The sequence below is a fragment of the Pan troglodytes genome, chromosome 14 (genome assembly GCF_028858775.2).
Source record: "Pan troglodytes isolate AG18354 chromosome 14, NHGRI_mPanTro3-v2.0_pri, whole genome shotgun sequence".
Lineage (NCBI taxonomy): Eukaryota > Metazoa > Chordata > Mammalia > Primates > Hominidae > Pan > Pan troglodytes.
The window spans coordinates 113,115,778-113,135,243 of NC_072412.2; the positions used below are offsets into that span (position 1 = coordinate 113,115,778).

At 36.4% G+C, this 19,466-nt stretch overlaps 1 protein-coding gene and 1 non-coding gene across 4 annotated transcripts in view; both read right to left on the reverse strand.

Moving 5' to 3' along the window:
* The window catches only part of NALF1 (NALCN channel auxiliary factor 1), an 860,969-nt gene that overhangs the window by 514,252 nt on the left and 327,251 nt on the right, over positions 1 to 19,466 (reverse strand). The gene's annotated exons all lie outside the window — the stretch shown is intronic.
* Positions 12,889 to 12,965, reverse strand: MIR1267 (microRNA mir-1267). The gene has a single exon (NR_035621.1). It is a non-coding gene; the product is annotated as a microRNA mir-1267 (primary transcript).

The window sequence follows — 19,466 nt, forward strand, 5'->3', positions numbered from 1 at the left end:
CACATGGCTCTGCTTTCTTAATTGTTCACATTTAGTCTACTAAACAGACTCAGCTGTTGGAATTTTGGGACATCTAGGAGTTTGAGGGGTGAGAGGAGTTTTTTTGAAATGAGTGAAATGAAATTTGACTAATACATGTACTTAAAAAGAAAGGAGCTCTCCAAGGTACTTGGAGATAATTTTTTTTTGTTTCACGTGTGCATTTGTCCACCTACTCGACTGCTATTTATTGGTTGTGTTGTGTGTCAGTCAATTTTCTAAGTGCTCGGGATATTTCAAGCTACAAACCAAAGGTAACTTTTCTCCTTGAGCTGCCATTCTAGGGTAAGGGACAGTAGATACACATAAACATGATGGATGAGTAAATGTACAGTATTTTAGAGAATGATCACTGCTTTAGAAGAAGAACTAAAAAAAGCAGACCTAGCCAGAAATTGCCCATTTACTTATTTGGACATTCAGGAAGCATGCTGATTTTCAGACAGAACATTCTAAACAAATTTGAGAACATCATGGTCATATATTTGGAAAAGTGAATTTGAAGTAGAACTGAACGAGATAACAAGGCCAGAGTGATTCACAGGAGAAATGAAAGTGGGATTGAAATGCCAAGTGAACCATGAGGCCACAGTGATCCTGTGGGAAAGCAAATTGGAATAAGGTTGAAGTAAACTAGCAAAGCAAATGCACAGGGAAATGGCCCAACACTCAGAGGATGTGCATCCGAGTCGGCCTTCAGGTGGGAACTTGCGCAAGGGCATAATTTAGTGTTTGCCTTCAGGAGAGCTCTGCTAATAGCTGATAAAAATCACTAAGGAATGGCTTGTGATATGTGTTTACAATCAGTCACAACTTACAGAATTAAAAAAATATATTATTTACAGGGGTCTCCAACCAGAACCACAATATTCAAAATTCTCAAAGAGGAAAAAAATTCTCTGGTCACTCAATTCCAATTTATTTGATTGCAGGTTATTAACAATAAAGTTGTATTATGCACAGAATACTGAATGAAGAAGAGAATTCTTATGTGAGACTGTATCAGAGGATCCGGGAGGAGGAAAAAAAAAACTTTTCAAAGAAAACACATTAAAGGTTGTAACTACTAAAGCCAGTAAAACTGCTAAGTAATGGTTTCCAAAAAACCTAGTGTTTTAAGAATGGTGTTCATGCCCCGAGGTTGTCCCAGGGCACTGTTTCAGGAGGACACCACTCAGTGCATGGTTTATCCAGGGGTTTCCGTCTGTCCATTATTATGAAGGCAATGGAAGCTATTAAACAATAGCTGCTTTGGGTTGGGAGAGGGAAGAGTTGCTGAGGAACCCCATTAACTCTTTATCAGCCAAACAGAAGTTTCAGCATATAATATATAATATCAAAACATTAAATGAAATTAAATCTACCTGACCTAAAATAATGAACACTATTTTCTGACCAAAGAAATGGTTTTCTTCCATTACAGCCAACTGTCTTGATATTACCAAGATTAGCAAGTAGAGAGAAAAGAAGTAGCTTGAGGAAGAGTTTTCAGGTATTATTCAGTTAGAATTAACTATTAGTTAATTCTAGAGATAGTAACTATCTCAAACTATTGAGAATGGACATTTTAACAAATGTAGTGCTCTGGTTAAAGTTGCCAATAATATCTTGCATTAATTTTTATGAAATATGTTTTAAAAGTTGGAATTGTGGAAGTAAAATGAATGCTGTAAGGATTAATTTTTTAATGCTTTATGATGATCTTCAGTGTCTTCTGTCAACATTATAAATATTAATTGTAATTTTTACATGAGAAATTATAGCACACAGAAATTCATTTGTACTAGCTCGAGTTATACTTTTAACATTGTTTTTGGGGGGTTCAGAGAAATATAATTGTTTTCTATATGTATAAGAAAAAATGCACATGAAAGCAAAAATGATCAGTTGCTAAAGGGCTCAGTCACATTGGTTCTCTGATGAAGATTTTCTGTTCTAAGAGTTTGTATTGTATTTCATGATTGAAAGAGTACAAATGAATTTCAGGCCTCCCTAAGCAACTTACGTTCCTTCAGTCAGTGTATCTTCACAGTAAATGTCTAGAAATAAAATGTTAAAGAGCCATGATTATTACAACAGAAAGTAAGGAGAGGATTGAAGCTATACCTGAAGAAATGAGCTCAGAGATTATGAGATATCTTTTGACATAAATTGGAAAGCAGGGAAACATTTCATAAGGTAGGATTAATTGTGACCACAGTAGCTAACGCTTATTAAAGAGTCACACAGTGCCTGGCACCCAAATAAGCTTTCTACATCCAATTCCTCATGCATGAAGTTTATTCACCCAATCATTAATTTATCCAACCCTTATGATGTGATTCTCAACAGGGTTGCTTCTGTCACTGGTGGACGAACTCTTCCCTGTGTACGACTGCCTCCCCATGCATCATAGAGCGTTTGCATCACCATCCACTAAATGCTGGCAGGGTGCCCCAGTCTTCTAGAATGCCTCCCCACATATTTTTCAACACATGGGGTAGGGTGATGCCAAGCCCAGGGTAGACCCCTGCCTGTGAGAGCTGAAAGAATATGACCTCTGACCTTGAGAGTCCATGCAGCAGCGGGGTCCTCTCCAAATCTCCACGGGATAAGGCTAAGAAAGACGTACCCAGTGATCTATGCTTTACACTGTATATTTTAACATACATTGATGTACTTTCTCTAAGGTGTGAGGTCATACATCTAAACATTAAAAAATAGGAATATATAAAGTAAGCTTTATAAGAAGTGATTTTGCATTCGCACAGCATGGCTAGAAGGCCCCAAACTCACTTGATAAAATGCCTGCATCTTTAAACTGCGATGTGATACTGGCTCTAATATAAAGAAATGCATCCATGAGGACAAAATATGTGCCATTTCAATTAATCACAATTTATGCAATTGGAATTTCATTTGCAACAGAAAATTCATCCAGAGAAAATCTGACTTATAGTTCATCCCACCAAATTAAAACAAATAGTAAATCCCAGTAACTTTATACATATTCAAAGAAAAAACACTATTTACTATTTTACAATTGATTTCTTAGTGTAATAGAAAACCTATATAGTTTTTTCCCCGATCTCTACTTAAACTTAGTAACATAAAATAAAACTAACTTTCCAAGTCCTGATAAAATGTTTTCTTTCATTATAGTTTCATACAAAACGGTATATTAAGTTGACTATTATATCCCCCCTTATAAAGCACTAGTTAGAATAACAAATTCAAATGTATTATTCTATCTTACATGTAATGGTTTTAGTAGCTTCACTATTAATAATTAAATTATGCTTTGCTTTTGTCTTTTAATGGGGGTATATACAGGTATATCGTATGTGCTTCAAGAGGAGTTGCTCTCATCAGCTGGTTAGTGGGTGGCTAGCCCAGTGTCCCACAGTTTAAAGTAGCCCATTGCCAAATAAACTATATATACCTAGGAGTACAAGAAAGACTTTTGAAAAATACACAGGCATAGACCACTTTTAATTCTGTACTCTCCTGAAATTGGTCTGTTCAGGATCTTGGTGGAGATAGAAGAACTGGTTCTCCTTTTCTACTTCTGTTTTCATAAGCACCTTTCTTCTTCAACTTACACACACACACACATACACACACACACACACACAGAAATATACACTCACACACAGCATATCTCTCACATATCATGAATCTTACTAGGTCCCTACCTTAAGGGATATGATTTTCCAGGTTGCATGTAAAAAAGGAGACAATTAGAGATACTGTTATAGGTAATAAAGAAATAAATCCTCTTCCGCTTGCAACAAAAATGCTTTTACAATTGAAGGAGAAAATAATGGATTTATCTGTTGACCACAAAGAAAAACCTCATCTCCCAGAGCTGGGCCTTATATTTCCTCTTAATGCTATTGGATATTTTTCTCGTATTTCGTATCCTCTCCCCTGCGTCACTGAAACAAACACAAATACTTATTTTTCCTTTAATTTCTTGGACCCTTTCTCAATCTCTCCATATAGACGGCTCATCTTATACCACTTCTTACAGTGTTTCTCTCCAATATAGTTTTAGGTTTCTAATCTTTTTGTGCATCCTTTAAAGAAATTCATCCATCCCTAAAGTTTCACTGATAAATATTTGTCTTCTATCTTTTCCAGAATTTATCTGTATATATGTGGTTTCTTCTCTACAGGCCACCTACTAGATTCAGTTTAAGATAAACTTTCCTTCAGTTCATATTTGTCTGGTGAATGATATTAAATAATTTTCATTTCCCTAGGAGATTTGAAATATCCAGATTTTTTTTTTTTTTTGAGACAGAGTCTTGTTCTGTAGCCCAGACTGTAGTGCAGTGGTGTGATCTCGACTCACTGCAACCTCCGCCTCCTGAGTTCAAGAGATTCTCTTGTCTTTGCCTCCCGAGTAGCTGAGATTACAGGTATGTGACACCATGCTCGACTAATTTTTCTTTTTTTTTCTTTTTTGTATTTTTAGTAGAGACAGGGTTTCTCCATGTTGCAGGCTGGTCTCCAACTCCTGACCTCAGGTGATCCACCTGCCTCGGCCTCCCCAAGTTCTGGGATTACAGGTGTGAGCCACCGTGCCTAGCCCCTCCAGATTCTTTAAAAGGAAGTTCTGCAAAAATGACATGTTGAAGAAATTTAGGAGTGTGAACTCCTAAGCTCAGTATGTCTAACTGGATCTATCATTGGTTTCTCATCTGAAACTACCATTTGGTAATTGTTACTATATGAGTGGATAAACCAGTTGGCAGTTGCAAAGGGAGATGGATGTCAGAGGATTAAGGAGAAGAACTAATGAGGTCATTCTAAAAATTATCCAGGAAACAGTACTGGATATCATAAGGAGGGAGGAATTCAGAGCCATTGTTCTCCACATTTGCTATTGCCCTGGGTCATCAAAGATAGCAAAACATTGCCATCAAACATTGCCTTCAATATGCACTGTCACTCTCCAGGTGGCATAGTTTAATGTTCACAGGTATTTTAGAATCTCAGTAGCAAAAGTGCCCTTGTGCACCACTGCACAATAAGAATTTTTTTTTAATTTTATTATTATTATACTTTAAGTTTTAGGGTACATGTGCACAACATGCAGGTTTGTTACATATGTATACATGTGCCATGTTGGTGTGCTGCACCTGTTAACTCGTCATTTAGCATTAGGTATATCTCCTAATGCTATCCTTCCCCCCTCCCCCCACCCCACAATTTTATATGCATATCCAACTCCAACCTTTCTTGGGAATCACTGATACAGGGTTCTAGGTGTCAAGTCTAGTCAATGAGGTAATGGTTGGAGCAGGAGAGATTGCCTTCTTAAGGGTGGCTGCTCTTAGTTTTCAAGTCTTGGTGTCTGGAAGGTTGGTAGTACCTGTCTATGGGAATAAGGCAAATCAGAATGATGGGTACATTTAAGATAAAAATAACAAATTATTTCGGTTTGAATTTTATCCCTAAAATGAGGATTGATTTCTTTTCTGATTATGAAAATATGTGATGAATCCAAAGAAAACCAATACTAAAAAAGAAGTAATTACATGCTATGTTATAACCTCTTATTTTCATTTTAAAATATAATAAGGATGCATTTTATATCAACAAATGTAAATCTACAATGGCTATATAAAATTTCATTATACGGAGTTATCTTTAATTTGTGTAGACAATTCCCCACTGCTGAATATGAAAGAGTTTTCAACGTTTTGGCTGTAAAATAATGATGAGCTTTGATTATACCTCTCTATACATATTTTTAAAAATTCTAAACAGTGCTATTATGGGGTCAAAGGGCAGGCCATAGAAACTTTGGGTACTTCTTAACAACCTGCGCTCAAAAATTTCTTCCAGTTTAAATTTCCACAAATAATGCATGAAAATTTCTATTCCAACATTCAGAAGTAATACGATTTTTCAAATGCAAAAAGTTGAAGATGTCGGAAAAGTCAAGTGGAAGTGAGCCAGTTGATTGAAAATGATTGTCTGCAGATCAATAAAGAGGCCAGAGCAGAAGTAGAGGTTTGAGAGCTACTTCTTTGATTATTCGAGAAGTCATTAAAATTAATGTAATTTTTCAAATAAAAAAGTATGTGAAGGAAGATGACATTTCTAGGTTTCTATGTTAATACAATGTCAACATTTAAAGGATGGTACGAAAGGGATCCACAGAAAAAAGTTAGAGCAGGATGATCAACCAAGCGGCAGGAAGAGGATAAGGGGAAGTATAACAGAAAGCAAGGTAGATGGGATGATTTTTAAGGCAGAATTAGAATACTGCATAATAATAATTAGCACTTGAAACATTTTGCCTCCCAAAGCCTCAAAGCACTTTGCAGCCTAATCATTTGTACCCTTGGTACAGAGATAGTAACTCAATAGGAAAACTTAGGGAAAACGAATAAGATGGATGGCTCAAAAGTTTACTCGACCTTGGCAATTTCAGGAACTCAAAACCTTGGGTTAAGAAAGGAAATGTTGACTCTCAGCTAAATTACTGTATATATAATATTTACGCATTCTCAGTTTCAGATGATTTCTAGAGCCATAGTTCAGCAGCTGCAGCTTAAAAGCTGTGAATTTAAACATCTCAGTATAACAGCTGAGGAACTTGTTCTCAGAGAGAGAGAGAGAAAAAAAAAATATCCCAGGAGACATAGAGAGCTTCCAAGCTTCCAAGTTTAGCCCACCAGTTCTGTCCTTGTTTTCAACATGGGGTTTTGGCAAGATTAACCTGTAGAAAATCTGGCAAATCTCAAACATTTCAAGAAACTATATGAACCCCTATTTTTTATTGCATTTTAAATTAACATACAGTAAACTTGACTTTCTTGGTGGGTATATTTTAACACATGGAGATTTCTGTAACTACCACCATCAGGATTAAGAAGAGTCCCGTCACCCCAAAAACTCCCTCATACAATCCACTTACCGTCACAAAATCTCCTCAATCCTGAAGTTGATGGTCAATAATCTGTTCTCATCTTCATAGTTTTGTCTTTTCCCAAATGTAATAGAAGTGGAGTCATGCAGTTTGTAACCTTTTCAGAATGACTTCTTTCACTCAGGATATGCCTTTGAGATTCATCTATGTTGTTGCTGCATGTATCAATATTTCATTTCTTTTTATTGTTGAGTAGAATATCATAGTATAGTTGTACCATAGTTTGTTCATCCTTTCACCCCGTGGAAGATGCTTGGGTTGGTCCCAGTTTGGGGGCATTATAACTTCTAAAAACATCTATGTACAAACTTTGGTATAAACATATATTTTTATGTCTGTCTGGGTAAACACTTGAGTGGGATTTTTTTAGTCAGATGATAAATTGATATTTAATTTTATACAAAATTGACAATCTGTTTTTCCAACGTGGCTCTACTATTCTGTGCTGTTTACTATTTTGCTTCAACAATGCACGAGAGATCTAATGCTCTGCACATTTACCAGCCCTTGGTATTGTCTATATTTAAGTGTCTGTATTATAAACACTTAATTTTAAATCATTCTAATGGGTTGTGGTATTCTATAGTGATATTAAATTGCATTTTTGTAATGGCTAATGACGTTATATTTTGTGCTTATTTACTATCCATATATCCTATTTCATAAAGTGTCTGTACATGTTTTCTTCTCATTTTTTAATTGGTTTGTTTCTGTTTTCTAAACCATTGAGTTTTAAGTGATTTTATAATATTATACACACACACATATTCTGGATACAAGTTATGTGCCAGATATATACTTTGCAAATAATCCCCATCCCCCTAAGTTGATGGTTTGTCACTTTACTTTTAACTGTCTTTTTTTATCATCTCAATTTTCATGTATTTTCTTATTATTGTAAGAGCTACTACTTCTCCATCTCTATTTTCTTTTCATGAGCATCTGTATGTTCAGATAAACGGGAGTATGATCTTAAGATAACTTGAATTTTAAGATATACTTACCACAGTGCCTCTGAACTCACCTCTTCTGTGAGGATTCATCTACTGAAAGCTTTTCCTGGCAGCAATATATGTACCTCTTTCTGATGCCTTTATCTCTTAATTCTGTTTCAATTGATTGTTTTATGTTATCTATGTATCCCTAGCAGAGAAACTGAGGAGTCCTTGTACAGGGTAGTTATTTGTGTAGATAATTTAATATGTATTATTCATCTTATCCATTATTTTCCAAGGCAATACAGCAAGCCTGACAATCTTTGAGGACTGAGTTGCATTCTAATGACAAATAAGATTACTGTAGAAGGACGAACACTGGTAAATTATTGTTTAGCAAGGGGACTCTAACAGAGTGTTAGGAATTGCTGTTTTATCAATATAATTGATATGATTTAAAGATCAAAACAACAGAAGATAAACTGAAACTACAGGCAGGAATTAACCACGGGTAGAGATACAGCTCATGCGTGTGTTTAGAGAGCATTAAACTTAAGATACTCAAAATCAGTGAAAATCTATCCAACTTCTGAAGATCCTTTATGATTAAGAAATAGCATCTGCTGTTCAGTAAAGAAATGAGTCCAGAAAAACACTTTCAGACATGAGACAGCTTGGAAAGCGTTTGTCTACTAATGACAGGATGAAATTAAATTGAGAGCAAGTATAGTCTAACCTAGTTTTGACACAATTGATCTTAGGCTGAAGAACCATGAAGTCTCTTGAATAAGGGCACTAAGAAATTAGGACAAGCATGATTCATATAAGCCCCAATGTTTGCAATGTGTCTTTCAGAGTTTTCTAATTAACCCCAGTGAAATTTCAAACACAGTTTTTTCTATTGCCGTAAGTGGTAAGGAAAAAAATAAATGTCAGATAGGACTATGATGTGCTAGTTTTTACTTGGGGAATTACAGCTGCTGACCTGCTGTCATTAGATCACTTTGATGTGTGGAAGCATGAGTGGATTTCTGCTGATCTCTCTCTAGGCTTACCTTGGCTCCTTTGTGATAAATTAACATCAGCGAAGCGTTCAGGGGACATCTTTGGGAACATGAACAGAGAAACTCTGACAGGCCAGAAGAAGAAAAAAAGCTCTGAGAATGGCATAGATATGTTCGATTTTGGAAGTTTAAATCTTTAGTTTTCAAAGAGTTAATTAAAACAGTAAAACGTTTTAATTACGCATATGCATGGGCGCATGCACGTATGCACACACAAACACAAACATACACGTTTTCCATGGCTGATAATTAAATACAGATTTATATGCCTCAATTTAAAATGCTCTGGGCACGTAAAGTCTGATATGGTTTGGCTGTGCCCCATCCAAAGCACATATTGAATTGTAGCTCCCACAATTCTGTGTTGTCTGAGCCACCCGGTGGGAGATAACTGAATCATGGGGGTGGTTTCTCCATACTGTTCTCCTGGGAGTGAATAAGTCTCACAAGATCTGATGATTACATAAGGAGAAACTTCTTTCACTTGGGTCTCATTCTCTCTTGTCTGCTGCCATGTAAGACGTACCTTTCTGCTTCCGCCATGATTGTGAAGCTTCCCCAGCCACGTGGAACTGTGGGTCCCTTAAACCTCTTTTTCTTTTTAAATTACCCCGTCTCAGGTATGTCTTTATCAGCAGCGTGAAAACAAACTAATACAAAGCCTAACTGAATTTTCTTATTTAAAAAGAATTCTTGTATTTCAAAAGAAGTTAGTTTACTACAAAGTAATATAAACATATCTGACAAAATGAAACGTCATTAGGAATATAACTGAAAGAACACCCACTGCTATAAAAATGCAAGTATATATAAACATAAACATGCTTAAATAGTCAATTATTTGGTAAAGATAACTGAAAATGGTCTCTGCAATTAATCTGGACAGTAATACCATAATCTGCATGTTGGTAATAGCAATTTTTAAAATTAACATGTTAGACCTATTAGAAAAAAAAAATAGATCTACAATGGGGCCAATATGTTCATGTAAATAATAGAAACTTTGTCATAATAAACATTATGTCATAATAAGTAAGTTAAAACTATATATTCTGGTTAAAACAAAAGCCTATATAAATATATTCTAACAAGTAACTGTGTGACATATCAGTTACTTGTAACCTTTAATGGATTCATACGCTTTTTTAGATTAAAACATGTCCCTTTAAAGAGGAATTCACTGACTGGGTCACATAAACTTTTGTTTCTTTTTTACATTATGAAATTATTCAAATTATCCCAGGCTCCAAAACCCTCTCTCTAAAACAAGCCTCGAGGGGAATTGCCTAATTTCAAAGGTGTCAAGCATCCGGCAGGCATCAAGGGATAAAGGCCTGTTCTCCAGGTGCGCAAGCCAGAATTGAGAATAAATTTGGGTCAACATAGATAACATAGTAGGTCCTGAGGAATTACCCCATCAGAGAAGGACAGTGGATGAGACAGCCTCCTGACACAAGCTGATGTCAGGAGTCTCTGATGTAGGTAGAAGAGTCATTGAAAAGATTGCTTGTCATCACGACGATTCATTAATACGTACAGTAAAGGACCCAGCACAATCAGTTAAAGAACCAAAGAGACCAAATACTGCTACCAAATAACCAAAGAAACAAAAGCACAATGAAATCTTTTAATAAACAGAAAAGGACACAATTCTTTCTATCATGAACTGTTAGGTACATGGCCTCTGCCCATGAAACGTGTTCCTCTTCCTGGCTAACCCTGCTTATTTTCCAATAAAAGTATGAATTCTATGACCTTTTCTACAGTGTTACTCAGCCTCACCTCTGTTTTCCCACGGCACCCTGACCAGAGCTTTATCCATTCATTTATGTTCTATTTCATTTGCTTAACAAGATCTTCCCACCAGAGAGAGAGAAGCCTAATGTTGGAGACTTTGTCTTAACCATGTTAGTTCTCTCAGTGCTTAGCATGTGGCTGGCAGACTCTCAGCAAGTGAAGGAATGGGTGAATACCTGCATAGTGAATAATTATTCAAGAGCAGAGAAACGAGACCATAGCTCTGGTATTAACAAGTTGTGTGACTTTCAGAATCACTTCACCGATCCAGGCCTTCAGATAAAAAAGATGAGTAGCAATTGGGTAGGCAGTCAGGAAAGAGAATGCCCCAGATGGCAGAAAGGGAATTTGAAAACAGGGAGATTTAAGCAAGCAAAGTACATTCATGAAACAGCAAATTATTTGGTAATCTTAGATGTTCCTCAAACTTTCTGCTTTTGACTTTTCATACAACCCTCAATATTCACACTATATGTCCTAGATGTGTGCAATTCAGTGGTCTAATCTGGACTTCCAGATAAAAGGCCAGCAAGGCTGACTTCCAGCTCTTCCAAGATGGCCCCGCAGGACAGTAGCCAACCATTCACCAGCTTGGCTCCCATTGCAATGTGTGTGTGATGATTGGAAGATGTGATGAATTAATTACATCTTTTTCCTTTTTTTTAGATCTTCCGTAAGCTCTGACTGCCATGTGAGAGAGGAACGGGCATCACCTGAAGGAAAGGATGCTGTCTCAGGACTTTCTAAGAGCAACAGAATGTTGGAAACTATCCATGGTAGGGATGCAGTTGGCTAGTTACAATGCTTGACATCCCTTCATCTAGTGGCCATGGGACTCCAAGGTATCTTTCCATAAAGAACCAAAGCCAAACTCACAATCTGCCTAAACTGCTATTCTCAGCTTTCAAGAGGAAGATGACTGTTAATACCCAAGAGTAAGAATAAGAAGCAAGGGTTCTATAGCTAACTCATGCTTTCTTCCCACAGCTCACTCTTATTCAGCAATATGGGCTCCCTTAGCTCCAACCCTCAAATCCCCACCTGGGCACCTTTACCTTGTTCTCTCTCCACCCTGGGACACTCTCTCCTGCCTATTAATGAGGCAGGCTCAGTCTTATGCTTTATAGCTCAGTCATCTACTTAAGGAGGCCTAAAAGCTCTGTCCAAAGACAAAACCTCCATCCTAGCAAGATAGTCTGCCTTTGTTTACTTCATAGCATATATCCCAATCCATAATTATTTTTATATTTGTTTCCTATTTACTACCTGTATCCACCACTAGCATGGATACTTTTAAGCTACTTGATCATCTACTATATCCCCAGAGCCATGAAAACATCATACATAGTAAGTGCTCAGCAAATTACTTGCTAAATGAATGAAGTATATCCATATAGACTGAAGCAAAATCTAAGATATTCCTCTAAATTTAATATTTGTAAGATTTTTTTAAATGACAAGATTTTTATGTATGACCTGTGATCATTTTAGTATATTCATAACATGTGGATGTATGCAGAAGATGGACGATTTCCACACAAAAATGCCATTGTACAAATACTATCTGTCGAGGCAGCCCAGCAGCTACTACACGATAAATAGGAGGCAAAAATAATATTGCAAATCACCACAGCTATAGAGAAAACATAGTATCACTTACATCATATTAATGTAAGCTGAAATCTGTCCAGAGCTGAGGCTAATCATTTGTGAAAAGCAGCTGACAATATAGAAAGAAGAACAAGCATCTAAGTTATATATGAACTATTTTCACCATTCTCCTTATAAAGTTTTAAAAATAATATGAAAACCAGCATGATTGCCTGAAATGTGAAAAGAACACTGACGATTTTTATTGTGATTTTTAGTGGAAACATTTTAGTTATGTAAAAACTGTTAAAGGGATAGTCTTTGTACCCTAAAAAAGAACTCTGCTGAACATTGTTATTCATATATATATATATATATATATATATATATATATATATATATATCTGAGATATTTTATTAGGATGCATTCCTATATTAGGAATTACAGAACTAAAGAGGATGGGCTTTTAATATATATTTTAACATAGCTCTCCAGAAATAAAAAGTTCTTGACCACTGATGGAGTCCGGATATTTGTTCTCATCCAAATCTCATGTTGAAATGTAATCCCCAATGCTGGAGGTGGGGATTACACTTCAACAGGAGATTTGGGAGGTATTTGGATCACGGAGGCAGATCCCTCATGAATGGCTTGGGCCATCCTCTTGGTGATGAGTGAGCTCTTCTTCTGAGTGTATGGCACCTTACCCCCAACTCTCTCTCTTTTGTTCTGGCTCTGGTCACGTGACAAGACTGTTCCTTCTTCACCTTTCACCATGATTGTAAGATCCTGAGGACTCCCCAGAAGCCGAGCAGATGCCAGAACCATGGGTCCTGTAAAGCCTGAAGAATCATGAGCCAATTAAACCTCTTTGTTTTATAAATTATGCAATCACAGGTATTCCTTTATAGCAATGCAAGAATGGTCTAATATAATCAGTGACACTAATCATCAATATTATCTTATTAATTTTCCCAGTTTATTCAATTCAACATCATAAACCAGTACATTTTAGTTAAACTCACATTAAATGTTTGTATTTTTTTCATTTTATGAGTTGTCTGTCTGTATTTTTTTCCACTTTTATCTCAGTATGCTCATCTTCTTTTGTTATTGTTTGACTGGAATACGTGCTGCAAGTAATTTTTCCAGCTTCTCATTTGCATCTTTTTTATGATGGTGTTAGATATGCCAAAGTTTTGTGTCATGTGAAGTATTATCTACTGATACTCCCCTTAGAATTTTTAAAAATTAATTTTATGCTTATAAACTTCTCTGCCATTTTGCAATCTTCTATTTACGTATTTGTTTTCTAGATGACTAACATAGCTTTTTCACAATCAAGTTCATAACGCAGCTGAATTTGCATACTTACCTAACTTGAAAATTTTCTCTCAAATAGTGAGTTATCCTAGAAGCACTTAATGGAAAATGCTTTGTTTCTTAATTGACTTACAAGCTACCCTTTTGTATACTAAATCCTTTCATGTGCTAGGTTCTCCTCCAAGTTTCTTGTAGTCAACCAAGAACAAAATGAAAGAGAAAGAAAGTGAACAAAAGTAGAGTTTAAAAAGCTACAGCCTTTCAAGGTCAACATTTTAAAGTAAAACAGCATCTTTTTCTTTGAAATCTTATGGATTCCCACAGTGTAAAACATGCTTCTATCTAATAATCAGTATTAAAGAATCTATTAAGAAATTTCAATGATTTTTGTTTCCCTTGGCTGAGCTCGCATTATGGACTGTTTTGCTGCTTCCTTTCTCTATGAAGAAAAATCATTCATTGCTAGTGTTTTCTCAGTGTTACAATGCTTTTCCAATAAGCGTTCATTCTAGTGGTGTGTGCTTCCTCATCAACAAACATGAAATTTATCTTCTTAAATATCAAGAGTTCAGGTTATTACAAAACCTAAGGCTTACAGTGTGGTATAGTCCAAAATCATACTCCATAAACTACTGGAAAATTAATCAAATTATATTACATGAAGTTTTTATATACTCATATCTTTTGACTCGAGGTATTTCAAATATTTGAGAATCTCTTATAGACCTCATTTCAACTTTAATTTTTCTGTCTCATGTGTTTGGTCCATTTATGTGATTTGCCTGGGACATTAATGAAATTCTCAAGAATGTTAATTTTCAGAAAATATAAATCCCTGAAAAGTTAGCAATTTAGAGATTATTCAGGAATATAATATAATTTTGTGCTAGTTTCTAACGTAATATTGCAATTATATTAACTGAAGACAAAATATTGCCACCTAGACTTCAAAAAGCATCTTAAAGGTAGTTGCAGAACTGTTAAGAAAGCAATCTAAAAACAGTAGCCATTAACATATTAAAAATGATATAAAAATTAAGAATACATGCTAAGCTGGAAATTTAAAACATCATTTAGAAACCAGACACTTTGACTGGAGGCAGCTGTTGCCTCTCTTTTTGACTTAAACTTTTATTTAACTCATTCTACTAAAATTAATATCCCCATGAAAAGAGAGTTATAACCATAACTTTTAATGAGGCTCAGTTTTGCCCCTTTCTTTTTTCTCTGTTTTACATATTTTGTTTGTAAAGTGACTGTTAGAAACATTTATAGAAATTTACACATTTGAAATGCAGAGTGCTATAATTACGTGAGTGTAGGTTCTTTGCTATGGTTTGAATGTCAGATCCTCCAAAATTCATGTTAAAACCAAATCACCACAGTGACAGCATTGAAAGACAGGGCCCCTGGAAGGTGATTAGGTCATGAGGCTCCTTCACCATAAATGGATAAGGCCCTTCTGAAAAGGGCTTTCAGGTCTCTGCCATGTGAGGACACAGCCTTCCTCCCCTACAGAGGAGGCAGCCCTCATCCAACAACCGAACATGCCTGCACCTTGATCTTGGACTTCCCTGCCTTTTGAATGGTAAGAAAATAAATTTCTGTTCTTTATAAAGTACACAGTGTATGGTATTTTGCTACAGCAGCACAAACAAATGAAGATATTCTTTAATAACTGTTCAAATTAGAGATTCTGTGAATCACATAATTACCAGGAAAGGACTTAAGGAAGTATTCCAAAGGCCATCTTTCAGAAAACAAAACAAAACACACTCTCCAACAAAGCAACACCCCCAAATCTGTCTTTTGTTGAGGGTCTGTGATGCCTAACATGACACCATCCAGGATCATGTCTTCCGTTAAGGTCTCAGGAAAAGCTCAATACTTCTAAGGGAGTGTCTTTGTCATTGAACATAGGTAAAATCAGTTCTACAAATTGTTTGAAAATATAGAGTTAACATTAATGGGAAATGGGGAGGGGGAGAGACAAAAAGATCTATTATGACTTGGGGAGAACCAGGGGACCAAATATCCTGCAAAGAGGAAAATTACCTGTAAAAGGGAGAGGGAGACTGAAGAGAGCAGAGAGAAATGGAACGTGAGAGGGAAATCCAGGGTAATGATATAAAAATGTGGTCATTGGCCCAGTGGCATCAGCATCACTTGGAAATGTGTGTGAGATACGTAGGTTCTGGGCCCTCCCCAGACCTATGAAATCAGAAACTCTGCCGTGGTGCCCAGAGATGTATTTTCACAAGCCCTTCAGATGACTCTGGAAGTACGATCTTTTTAGAGCCACAAACATGTTTACTTCAGAATTTTTGCCTCATCTTCCAATTAAAAACAATTTTAAAATTGCTAAAATATGTTTATATTTATTTTGATGCATATTAACATTTTCCTCTAAGAAAAACTATATGTAATTCAGTTAAAAAAAGAACAAAAGCAGAGAGATGGGGAAAAGAGGAGCAAAAGGACAAAAGTTAATATGAAATACTAATGTTCTTTTTTGTTTTCTTCCATCTTTTATTAAGTTCAGGTGTACATATGCAGAATGTGCAGGTTTATTACATAGGTAAATGTGTGACACGGTGGTTTGCTGCACAGATCAACATATTACTTAAGTATTAAGCCTGGAATGTTAATTTTATAATACACAAATAAGCCAGTATTTCCTACATTTTAGCTGAGGAATTTGTTAAAACATGCAGACCTCAGGCATCTCTCTCAGGGATCTGGGTTAAGCAAGTACAGTGCTGATGCTGACTGTATTTCAGACAAAACACTAACAGTGACTCTGAAGCAGGAGACCCCTGAACTACTCCATGACAACCACTGACCTGAAGCTTCTCCTCTGGATGGAAAGATAATTATTCTTTTGATTGTATGGTAAAGTACAGAGTATTCAGTGTGAAACATTTTTTTCTTCTGACTCAAACACATCCACATACCAAGATTTCTGCAGGTTGTTGGTGTATAATTATTTGCCTCAAAGCTTTTAAGCATCCAGATCAGCCATTTTTAAAGGAGTGTTTCTGTTATTGCTGTATAAGAATGCTTGTGATTTCTGCACATTGATTTTGTATCCTGAGACTTTGCTGAAGTTGCCTATCAGCTTAAGGAGATTTTGGGTCAAGATGATGGGGCTTTCTAAATATACAATCATGTCATCTGCAAACAGGGACAATTTGACTTCCTCTTTTCCTAATTGAATACCCTTTATATCTTTCTCCTCCCTGATTGCCCTGGCCAGAACTTCCAACACTATGTTGAATAGGAGTGGTGAGAGAGGGCATCCCTGTCTTGTGCCAGTTTTCCAAGGGAATGCTTCCAGTTTTTGCCCATTCAGTATGATATTGGCTGTGGGTTTGTCATAAATAGCTCTTATTATTTTGAGATACGTCCCATCAATACCTAATTTCTTGAGAGTTTTTAGCATGAAGGGCTGTTGAATTTTTTCAAAGGCCTTCTTATACACCAATAACAGACAAACAGAGAGCCAAATCATGAGGGAACTCCCATTCACAATTGCTTCAAAGAGAATAAAATACCTAGGAATCCAACTTACAAGGGATGTGAAGAACCTCTTCAAGGAGAACTACAAATCACTGCTCAACAAAATAAAAGAGGACACAAACAAATGGAAGAACATTCCATGCTCATGGATATGAAGAATCAATATTGTGAAAATGGCCGTACTGCCCAAGGTAATTTATAGATTTAATGCCATCCCCATCAAGCTACCAATGACTTTCTTCACAGAACTGGAAAAAACTACTTTAAAGTTTATATGGAACCAAAAAAGAGTCCACAGTGCCAAGACAATCCTAAGCCAAAAGAACAAAGCTGGAGGCATCATGCTACCTCACTTCAAACTATACTACAAGGCTACAGTAACCAAAACAGCATGGTACTGGTACCAAAACAGAGATATAGACCAATGGAACAGAACAGAGCCCTCAGTAATAATACTACACATCTACAACCATCTGGTCTTTGACAAACCTGACAAAAACAAGCAATGGGGAAAGGATTCACTATTTAATAAATGGTGCTGGGAAAACTGGCTAGTCATATGTAGAAAGCTGAAACTGGATCCCTACATTACACCTTATACAAACATGAATTCAAGATGGATTAAAGAATTACATGTTAGACCTAAAACCATAAAAATCCTAGAAGAAAACCTAGACAATACCATTCAGGACACAGGCATGGGCAAGGACTTCACGTCTAAAACACCAAAAGCAATGGCACTAAAAGCCAAAATTGACAAATGGGATCTAATTAAACTAAAGAGCTCCTGCACAGCAAAAGAAACTACCATCAGAGTGAACAGGCAACCTACAAAATGGGAGAAAATTTTCACAACCTACTCATCTGACAAAGGGCTAATATCCAAAATCTACAATGAACTCAAACAAATTTACAAGAAAACAACAAACAACCCCATCAAAAAGTGGGCAAAGGATATGAACAGACACTTCTCAAAAGAAGACATTTATGCAGCCAAAAGACACATGAAAAAATGCTCATCATCACTGGCCATCAGAGAAATGCAAATCAAAACTACAATGAGATACCATCTCACACCAGCTAGAATGGTGATCATTAAAAAGTCAGGAAACAACAGGAGCTGGAGAGGATGTGGAGAAATAGGAACACTTTTACACTGTTGGTGGGACTGTAAACTGGTTCAACCATTGTGGAAGTCAGTGTGGTGATTCCTCAGGGATCTAGAACTAGAAATACCATTTGACCCAGCCATCCCACTACTGCGTATATACCCAAAGGATTATAAATCATGCAGCTATGAAGGCACATGCACACGTATGTTTATTGCGGCACTATTCACAATAGCAAAGACTTGGAACCAACCCAAATGTCCATCAGTGATAGACTGGATTAAGAAAATGTGGCACATATACACCATGGAATACTATGCAGCCATAAAAAAGGATGAGTTCATGTCCTTTGTAGGGACATGGATGAAGCTGGAAACCATCATTCTCAGCAAACTATCACAGGGACAAAAAACCAAACACTGCATGTTCTCACTCATAGGTGGGAATTGAACAATGAGAACACTTGGACACAGGGTGGGGAACATCACACACCAGGGCCAGTCGTGGGGTGGGAGGAGTGGGGAGGGATAGCATTAGAAGATATACCTAATGTAAATGACGAGTTAGTGGGTGCAGCACACCAACATGGCACATGTATACATATGTAACAAACCTGCACATTGTGCACATGTACCCTAGAACTTAAAGTATAATTTTAAAAAAGTTAAAAAAAAAAAGGAGTGTTTCATATGCACTTTCTTAGCCCAATCTGGAAACTAACTTAAACATGTATTCCCCTCTTATACATGCCACTAGTTTTATAACTGAGATGTAATATTTGATTAATATTTAGCTTTACTAATATAACTTTTTATTTAGTGAATGGAATCAATTTTTCATCATGCCAATGAAGGATCTGAATGGAACAACAAAATGGAATCAATTTGTTGAACACTTGATTTCTGTAGTAACAAAGTAATTTGTTTTTCACTTAGTCATTGCCACAATATTTTTACAGATTCATGCTAATAATGATATAGTTGTCGTCTTATATCGGAATGTGAAATTCAAAAGCCTTCAGGGACCATCCAGACAATAAGAATGAGAAGCAAACTAGGAATCCACAGAGACCCTGAGGATGTGGTCAGCTTCACAGTCCAGACTCCAGGCAGTGGCACTGAGTGTGGCAATGCACAGCACACAGTAAGTGGGGCCAAATTCTTC